The sequence below is a fragment of the Sturnira hondurensis genome, unplaced genomic scaffold, assembly GCF_014824575.4.
Source record: "Sturnira hondurensis isolate 20B ecotype Veracruz unplaced genomic scaffold, ASM1482457v3 Scaffold0009244, whole genome shotgun sequence".
NCBI classification, from domain to species: Eukaryota; Metazoa; Chordata; class Mammalia; order Chiroptera; family Phyllostomidae; genus Sturnira; species Sturnira hondurensis.
This window is the reverse complement of record NW_028081875.1, coordinates 3,877,610-3,886,198: the sequence shown is the minus strand read 5'-3', so window position 1 is coordinate 3,886,198 and position 8,589 is coordinate 3,877,610. Positions and strand designations below refer to the sequence as shown.

The window sequence follows — 8,589 nt, the reverse complement described above, 5'->3', positions numbered from 1 at the left end:
TGCACTGTTTTCCATAGTGGTTGCACCACTCTGCAGTGCAACCAACAGTGCACTAGGGTTCCTCTTCTCCACAATTTCTCCAACACTTGTTTGTTGCTTTGTTTATGATGGCCATCCTCAACAATGTGAAGTGGTATCTCATTGTGGTTTTAATTTGCATGTCTCTGATAGCTAGCAATACTGAGCATCTTTTCATTCGTCTCTGGACCCTCTGTATGTCTTCCTTGGAGAAGTGTCTGTTCAAGTCCTGTGCCAATTTTTAATTTTTTTTGTCTTCCTGGAGTGGAGTAATATGGGTTCTTTATATATTTTGGAGGTCAAACCCTTGTCTGAGGTATCATTGGCAAATATGTTTTCCCATATGGTTGGTTCTCTTTTTATTTTAATACTGTTTTCTTTAGCCATGCAGAAGGTTTTTAATTTGATGAGGTCCCATTTGTTTATTCTTTCCTTTATGTCCCTTGCTCTGGGGGACATATCAGAGAAGATGCTGCTGTATGGAATGTTTGAGATTTTCCTGCTGATATTTTCCTCTAGGGCTTTCATGGTGTCATGACTTATATTTAAGTTTTTTATCCACCCTGAATTTATTTTTGTGTAAGGTGTAAGTTGGTGCTCAAGTTTCATTTTGTTGCATGTAGCTGTCCAGATCCCTGAACACCATTTGTTGAAGAGGCTATTTTTACTCAGTTTTTTGCTTCTGCTCCCTTTGTCAAATATTAATCGACCATAGAGACTTGGGTTTATTTCTGAGCTCTCTGTTCTGTTCCATTGGTCTATGTGCCTGTTCTTATGCTAGTATCAGGCTGTTTTGATTACAGTGTACTTATAATACAGTTTGATATCAGGTATAGTGATCACTCCTACTTTGTTCTTCTTTCTCAAAATTGCAGCTGCTATTCAGCATCATTTATTGTTTCATATAAATTTCTGGAATGTTTGTTCTATGTCTGTGAAATATGTCACTGGTACTTTAATAGGTATTGCATTGAATCTGTAAATTGCCTCGTGTAGTATGGGCATTTTGGTGATGTTAATTCTTCCAATCCATGAACATTGTATATGTTTGCATTTGTTTGTGTCTTCCTTGATTTCTTTCACTAGTGTTGTGTAATTTTCTGTGTGTAGGTCTTTTACCTCCTTAGGTTTATTCCTAGGTACTTTATTTTTCTTTTTGCTATATCAAATGGGATTTTTTTCCTAATTTCTCTTTCTGATGTTTCATTGTTGATGTACAAAATTGCCTTTGATTTCTGAATATTGACTTTGTATCCTGCTGTTTTGCCAAATTCACTTACTAGGTTGAGTAGTTTATGCTGGAGTCTATAGGATTTATGATGTACACTATCATGCCATCTGCAAACAGTGACACTTTTGCCTCCTCATTTGCAATTTGGATGCCTTTTATTTCTTTTTCTTGTCTAATTGCTGTTGCTAAGACTTCCAATACTATATTGAATAGGAGTGGTGAAAGAGGGATCCTTGTCTTGTTCCTCATCTTAGTGAGAAAGCTCTAAGTTTTTGCCCATTGAGTATGATGTTGACTGTAGGTTTCTTGTATATGGCCTTTATTATGCTGTGGTATGCTACCTCTACTCTCATTTTGCTGAGTGTTTTTCTCATAAATGGATGCTGTATCTTGTCAAATGCTTTTTCTGCATCTATTTCTATGAACATGTAATTTTTGGCTTTTGTTCACATGATGCATTATTTTCATTGCTTTGTTAATATTGTGCCATCCTTGCATCCCTGGGATGAACCCCACTTGGTATGGTGTATGATCTTTTTCATGTATTGCTGGATGTGGTTTGGCAATATCTTGTTGAGGATTTTAGCTTCTATGTTTCTCAGTAATATTGGCATAAAGTTTTCTTTCTTTCTTGTGTCTTTATCTGTTTGGGTGATTAGAATGATGCTGGCTTCATAAAAAGAGTTGGGGAGTTTTCCTTCCTTTTGGATTTCTTGGAATAGTCTGTGAAGAATAGGGGTTAGCTCTTCCTTAAATGCTTTGTAGAATTCTCCTGTGAAACCATCTGATCCGGGGCTTTTGTGTGATGGGAGTTTTTTTATTACTTCTTCAATTTCATCAGCTGGTATCAGTCTGTTCAGACTTTCTGCTTCTTCATTCAGTTTTGGAAGATTAGATTTTTCTAAACATTTGCCCACTTCGCCTAGGTTTTCAAATTTCTTGGCATATAGTTTTTCATAGTAATTTCTTACAATACTTTGTATTTCTGTGGTATCAGTTGCTATCTCTCCTCTTTCATTTCTGATTGTGTTTATTTGGGTCCTCTCTCTTTTTTTTCTTGATGAGCCTTGTCAATTTTGTATGTATGTTCAAAGACCCAGTTCCTCGATTTACTGAATTATGCTTTTAGTCTCTATGTCATTTAATTCTGCTCTGATCTTGGTTATTTCCTTCCTTCTACTTGCTTTGGGCTGTCTTTGTTGTTGTTCCTGAAGTTCTTGTAGGCATCGGGTTAGGTTGTTTATTTGAAATGTTTCTATCTTTTTTAGAGAGGCCTGTATTGCTATGAACTCCCCTCTCAAGACTGCCTTCATTGTGTTCCATATGTTTTGGGTTGTTGTGAGTGTGCTGCTGGAACACAAGTGAAGTGGAAGCTGGATAATTAAAAAATTAAAAACTACGAGAGTACAAGGGACACCAGTTAAACAATGTAATTTAACAAACCAATGAAGAAGACTAAACAGAAAGAAGAAAAAGAAAAAGTAGTAATAAAATAAAAGATGTAAGAATAATGAAAAATAATTGTAATGCAAATATACTGTAACTTGCAAGTTCTCTGGAATAGCAACATGAAATTCATCCCACTGTCACAGTTGTTGGGATGACCCTTCTTTGGGTCTAACTCTGGTCCTTTCACAGTTCCAGGTTTTATTGTCTCACTTGTGGAAATTTGAAAAAAAAAAGAAGGAAGGAAGAAGGAATAAAAAAGGAAAGGAAGGAAAGAAGAATGAATTTAAAAGAACAAAGGAAAAAGGAAAAAGAAATTATTTTGGGGGGGGTTTCCCAATTTTTTTATTTAATTATTTTTCAAGTACAGTTTTCTGTCTATTACTCCCATCCCATCCCGCCCCCGTGCTCCCCCCTCCCATTTCCACCCTTCTCAGTTGTTGTCCATGTATCCCTTATATATGTTCCTCTAAATCCCTCCCCTATTTCCCCTGAAATTCCCTCCCCTCTCCCCTTTGGTCACTGTCAGCCTGTTCCAAAGACACTGAAATGGAAAAAGAAATTAAAAACATTTTTTAAAAAAGCCTTCTGCTGGTTTTAAACCACCAAGCCAGTTCTTCTAGTCTTCCTGGCTGCAGCAGGCTGAGGAGGGATTGGCTTTGCTTTTCTCCCTTCCTGAGTGGCACTCTTCACTGTTGCCCAGCCTCCAGGCCAGTGCCTAAGATCACTGCTGGACCCCCGTGCCCTTCTGAGCCCAGCCTACACCTTCGGTCCACCAGCTGCACTGTCCTTGAGGTGCACCAATTAGGAGAAACCCACATATCACCTTCTTACTCTTTGGTGTTTTAGATGCCAGTGACTCTCAGAGTCTCTTCAGGATAGTTCAGCCTCCACACTGAGTTAAGTCTGTCTTCCTGGGGATTGCTGACTCCCCGAGCCCTGCAGCTCTCCTCTGTGATGGTGTCTCTGCCTTCCTCTTAGAAAGCCAGTCTGCCCTGGGGCTCTGCTGTGGCTGCAACTGGGAATGCAGACACCAGGCTTCTCTGCTGCTGTGCCTGCCTGGAGTGCTGGGGTTGGTTGTGAGGTGCCTCTGGGCAGCAGGGTCAGGAGTGTTCTGCCCCTGGGGCTGTGGGTGTGAACACTTGGCCTCAGCTGCTGTAGCCAGAGTCAACTGCTGTGGCTGGGGGTTAGGAGCGCTGGAGGTGGGGCAGGGGGCGCTGCTGCGGAAGAATTCCCTAAATAGCCACTGAGTGCCCCCCTTTTTTTCTTTTTGAAAAATTCCTCCTATTAGAGCCTGCCGCTCCAAACAAACACCTGGTCTCTCAAACAGCCCAACTCTCCAACCAGACCAGGGACTATCCGGGTCAGTGTCCGTAACTGCCCAACTCTTCCCAGCCAGCGTCCATAGTCTCCCTGGTGGGTGCATACTGCTCCTGTGTGTTTGGCACTTCATCCTTATTCCCCCACTGTGACTTCAAGCATTCAGGTCTCTCCTCTTGCTGTTCAAACCTTGTTTGGCAGGGGAGCTGTTGACTGGGCTCTCTCCCAAGAATCCTGCAGCAGACCTGGTGGGCTCCGGGTCTGGGGCTGCAGCCCGCCCTGGTCCCCACGCTGGTCCCAGGGACCTTATTATCCTGAAGCAGTCTCTTTATTGTCTGATTTGTCAATGTCCTCTATAATTTTTGGTCTCCAATCTTCATATATGCTGGGCTACCATTGGCTGTTCACTCTGTTCCTCAAAAGGTCAGCTAGGTGTTTCACCCACACACAGGGGGAAGTGGATTCTGCTCCTACCTATCTTGCCACCATCTTCCCTCCTAGAGTGTTTTTCTGATGCTCATGTTAGTGTGTACCTGTGTTTGTGTACCTGTTTGCCTATCTGTCTGTGTATGAGAAGAGAGAAACATGGGGAGAAGCTCAAGTAAGTGCATTTTGTATTCTTTATTTATCACAAATGTGTTTTCTTTTTTAGAAAAGCCAGGCTAGTTTATCCAACACTTGTCTGAAAAAAAGTTGCTGTTTATATTAAATCCCAACTGCAAGGTCAAAAAAAAAAAAAAAGCCTGAACTCATAATAACTATGTTTACAAAAGAAAAGACCATTGAAGACTGGGCAAAGAGGAATGTGTTAGCTTTGTTGCACAGTTACAATGAGCACATACTCTTTATACCATTTAAAAACAAATATTAAGTGTTTTAATGAAATCATTATTAATCTGAAAAGATTAATGTTTGGGGGAATATGACACTGCTCTTCCCACAGCCTGTCTTGAGGTCTGTGAACAAGCTATAAGTGGTTGCTAACTGTGATGTGGGTTATGGATGCCTTAGAAATCTAATGAAAGCTACAAACACAAATCTTCTCCCAAGCAAGGGAAAAAGATCACCTCCACAATTTGCATGCAGTTTCCACACCTTCACTGACCATTTGAAAGCCATGTGTGAGTCCCAGATTAAGAACCCTATTTCTAAAGGAAATATAACATGCAACCATGATTGAAAGAAAAATAAAACTCATAGAGTTTTAACTCTTTAAAGGAAGTAGAAATAACTTAGTATATACTCTTATTTTCTAGATATGGACAGAGATGTGGAGAGAGTATGACTTTCTAAAATTCACACCAGTCTGTGACGGACTTAGGAATTTGTGTGATATTTTCATTCTGTTTCTTAGAAGCAGACCCTGAAACAATAATTGGTGGGAATGTGATTTTTTAAGGAGGTGCTCCCCAGGGGAGACCAGCAAGAGGGTGGAGGGGGCAGGACAGAGAAAAATAGGAGGTCAAGCAAGGGTGACCTCTCAGGTAAACACTTGCAGAGGGGGTCCCTTTGGAGATTGGAGTATAAGTCAAACCCAAGAAATGGGTGGGCTTTCATACCTGCACACCTTTCACCACTGTTTGAGAGACAGGTAGAAATGAACACCCAGGAACAAGTAGTCCACAGACAGCAGTACCCTAAAAGAAGAACTGCACACGTCAGAGCTCAGAAATGGTAAAAGGAACTCCAAAGCTGCCAGGTGGGAGGCAGGTGATGTGACAGACCCAAGCTTTGTAGATCCCATGCTGCTGTTTCCAAAAGAGATGCATGTTGACTTTTTGGTGAGTGACTCAGTGCTTACTCTCACAAGATTAAAGATTAATAGATGCATACTATTTATTTGACATTCTTGTCTTAAAGCATGATGAATATTCCCAGACCTCTAAATGTAAGCCTTGTACAGAGTAACACCAACACCAGAAACCACTATGTAGCATGTTCCTTCTGAAGGTTCCACCATGAATCTTGGGAATTCTACTCCCCATTCTGCAAAGTTATTATAAACTCTGCTCTAAATAGTACCCCCACTCTCCACTTTACATATGCCTCAAGCAAGGGCCAGATAGGTTTGCTTTGTTTCTGCAGAGCACGTGCAATGTTGAAATCCCCCCTTTACTCCTGAGCATTGTGGAAAGACATGTACACATATGCTTCTTAGTCTTGAAAAGTCTCTCCTAAGCCAATGGAAATAAATTTTTTTAAATTACATAGTAACCCTGAAGACTGAAACCACAACATTGGTGATCCTGCTCCAGGTTTACAAACTGTGGTAGGAAAAAAAGATCAACATTCCGATAGAAATATGTATAAGCAACAGCAATGAAAAAGCAATCGAGAGACTGAATATACTAATGGACAATGGCCAGATCAGACATAAAAGTGGAACTCTAATCCACAGTCTGCAGCAACCTGTCTGGGAAGTCAAACCACAACTGCTATGGCCATTGATCTAAAACAGCCAGAACTTAATCACTAACTGACAGCCTCCTTAATTTATTCTGCAGCATCAAATTTGGGACTAGCCAGAGAAGGCCACAAATGATCTACTAACCTATCATATATGATGTTGGCTGCTAGTTAGCTTGCCTCCAACTTCCGTAGGCCAACAACCTCCAATCAGGGTTCAGGAAAACTAAAGCCTTTGTTTTCCCCCTACGAATTGTTCCCACTTCTCCTGCCTTTGGGTCTCTGCCAAATGTTAGTGGTGGTGACTGACTCCCTTTCTCTCTCAAGTTCTGAATACTTTTTAATTGTCATTTGGCTAGTCATTATTTATTTCCAGATAGTTTATAGATAAAATACAAACAGCCAGTAAATGTGTGCATGTGTGTGAGAGAGTGTATGAGAGAGAGCTTATTGTAGCTAATTTTTTTAAACAATGTAATAAGCTGGTAGAGGCATGGAGATCGTGACTGCAGCCTCTGGGCTGGAATGAACTGTATGCTTAATGGAGGCAGGGGAGCTAAGCCAGAGCCCTGGTCAGTACAGTGATAGCAGTTAGACTGACCATTGCTGCTGCAGGATTTGCAGGCTGTTATGTTCTGCAAACCATGAAGCATATGGGGCCTCAAGTGAACAAGTTTTACAAAGTCTACCAAAATCTGTGAGACCTCCTAAACATTTCTAACAATTCTTTGCTCCCTGTGTATGAACCCTAGAACTACACTTGAAGAGGGCTTTCAGTGGTGGCTATTACAGACGTGGGTTCAAACTCAAAATTATGAAAAGAGAAGCAGTATTAATATGAGGTGTAAGCCCTACTGCTGATAAAGTAAGAATAAGAGATGCTCATTGATGAATTATACTTTTAAATCACCCAGACAAGGGAGGATCTCCTTATATAGTAGCCAAAAATCAATGAAGCTTAAGATTTACTAGAAGATTAAGCTAAAAAATGAAGTAAATTTATGACCAATTTTAAGTTTTTGTTAGTTATGTATTCAAAGTACCAACTTTTTATAAAATGTCCTGAAGCTACAAATTTTAAAACTGATTTAGCACAAACTAAGCCAAAGCCTGGTACAATTTTGTTTAAATTTGAGGATTTTAAGTCAGATTATGGAATATTTGGAGTGCTCAATAATTATGGATAAATACATACCATTTAAATAGAAATATTATGTATTACCGTGGGGTAACTCAGGACATGGCCCCTCCACCTCAGAGAACAGATGGCTGCCTGGCCAGCAGCCATAAGGAATGAGGAAAACAGTCTCTCAAGGCCCCTGTGTTCATCACAAACCTGTAGCATTTCCACATGCTATTGTATCTTCTTCCCTGTTGCCACTGCTCCCTCCCAACCCTATAAGAAGCACTAAAGTTGGAGGTGGGGCAGGTGCCATCTCTCCTGCCCCACTTGCCACCATAGGGCAACCCCCATAATGTGAGTGATAAATGACATGTCCACAGCATGTTCACATATGCTGGTCCTCCATGTGATTTTTTCAGAATATCACTGTTGCGAGTGTATGTTCCTGATATATTTTTCCTATAACTCAGCCTGGCAACTGCTTGGCTTGCTGCTTGCTGAACAACCTGGCACCAAGGAAGAGACAAGAGTAACACTCAGTAGCTATGCTATTCACTTACTCAGCTTTTATTGAATGCAGGTTCACTCAAAGTAGAACGTCAACATGCATTAATATCCTACTCACACTCTAACAGTCTAAGAGAAATATAACACACACACAGAGCAATCAATAGGGGATAACAAACCAGAGGCCCAGACTCTCAGTCTGCGGGTCCAGGAGACAGTATGGTAGGCAAGGGAGTCATCAGCATCTTGCAAGGAAGGATCTCCAGACCCAGGTGGGCAGCAGAGCAGATGAAGTCCTCAGTCAAGCAGGGCAGAGCCTCCAGCAGCTGATGCCAAGGGAGATTAGCATGGCTTGGAGCAGCACTCTGGTGTGTGGAGGTTGGCTGTCTCAGCAGTGGCTTGAAGCTTGCCTGAATCATACCTTTGAGAGTGGTACTCCACCCTTCTGGGTCTCTTGATAATGTCTTGGAACTCCTAAGGACAAGTGTGGAATTTGCTCAGGAGCCTATCTATTGAGAGCCTTGCTCTGTAGACATGG

At 41.2% G+C, this 8,589-nt stretch overlaps 1 pseudogene; it reads left to right on the top strand.

Moving 5' to 3' along the window:
* The first annotated feature begins 4,600 nt into the window (after positions 1 to 4,600).
* LOC118994353 (mitochondrial import inner membrane translocase subunit TIM14-like) lies at positions 4,601 to 7,413 on the top strand (annotated as a pseudogene).
* Positions 7,414 to 8,589: the final 1,176 nt, after the last annotated feature.